Genomic DNA, 1,670 nt, shown 5'->3' with positions numbered 1-1,670 from the left:
ATTTGTGTATGTATGCGGAAAATCCGGTGTGGCCCACTTTGCCTTTCATCTTTTCGGGTCAACTTTGCCTTTAATCTTTTTGCTGGGGGGGGGGGTTCAATAAAATAAATACCAGTTGACTACTGAGGTCCACGTAATCGACTTACGTACCAACCCAGCCCGAAATTTGCCGATATTTGTGTATGTATGCGGAAAATCCGGTGTGGCCCACTTTGCCTTTCATCTTTTCGGGTCAACTTTGCCTTTAATCGTTTTGCTCGGGGGTTGGGCATTGAAATAAATACCAGTCGACTACTGTGGATCCATTAAATCAACTCCCGCCCCTCAACCCCCTCCACCGACATTGCTGGCGTTGTGCCAAAATTTGAAACCAAGATTTCGTACGCATGCGTACTAAATGTACTTCCGCCTCCATTCATTACGTATTGATAAACATGTCAGTTGCTAGAATATCTCTTAATCAACTCCCGAACACATTTATAATAGATTTCTCTACCACCCGACGCACTTATAACAACAATACTATCCTTTATAAGAACACTTCAGTAAGTATTAAACAATATAAGCATTTAATCTTTTAATACTTTCTGTCTCAGATGTCCTTTGATGTGTTCGACATTTGGCTGCTATTTCTAGCTATGGAGGCAACCTTCTACACGATCCATCGTTTCCACGTTTGTTTGTTGTGTGTTTTAGTTGGAGAAATATCCTCAAATACACTCCAACCACAGAAATGTTGAGAAACCAATGCTTTATTATAATTTATCGAATGCTTATTTCTTGATATAAGGAAGGCGAAGAAATAAGTAGGCGGGGCAAAATGAGTAAATTCCCATTTCTCCTATTTTTTTGTAAATTATTATTTTGTGAATATTGCTACATTATATTTAGGACTGAAAATTAGTCATTATAGTTGTTGAAGTTGCAGTCCGAAACATAGTCAGGTGGCAGGTCCTTTTGATTTTCAAGAAATTTTCCCTCAACTTTCAACCTGATTGTAATTGAGGTTACTAATAAAATATCTGAATGATGTCCGGTGTTTAACAATCAATATTCTTTTCTTTCTTGCATTCCAGATCAATACCCCCACCCCATTTAGTGTCTAATTTGGTAATGTTCAGTTATCAAAAATCATGTCTTAGATGGGGCAAAATGAGTAAAGACTATTTCCAATAATTTCTCCTTTTTCATTTAAGGTGTCAAAGAGAACTTATTAAGTAATTAGTTAACTAATTTGTCTGAGATTATTATATCATGAATATTGCTACATTATATTTAGGATTGAAATTTGATCATCATGGATGCTTAAGTTGCGGTCCAAAACGTACTCGTGTGCCGGGTCCTTTTTATTTTACTTTCAACCCGATTGTAATCAAGGTTGCTAATAAATTCTCTGGATATTGTTCGGTGTTTTAATAATCAATGTTCTTTGGCAACCACCCTTTTAAAAAGAATTTTGTTTTTTCGGCAGGAACCCTACTTTAATACATGTATTTCCACCTTTAAATATTATATATATATATATAGCTAATCTTCCAGTTTCGAGGGGTAAAAGAAATATTCAAGGGAAATAACTTCAGTCTTATATGTATAGAAATATATATCGTCCTATTAAGTTGCTGTATGTATGTAAATCTACGTGTGCAGTATATATATATATATATATATAT

The sequence above is a fragment of the Octopus bimaculoides genome, chromosome 28, assembly GCF_001194135.2.
Source record: "Octopus bimaculoides isolate UCB-OBI-ISO-001 chromosome 28, ASM119413v2, whole genome shotgun sequence".
In the NCBI taxonomy this organism is placed as follows: Eukaryota; Metazoa; Mollusca; class Cephalopoda; order Octopoda; family Octopodidae; genus Octopus; species Octopus bimaculoides.
Note: the sequence above shows the minus strand (reverse complement) of the source record.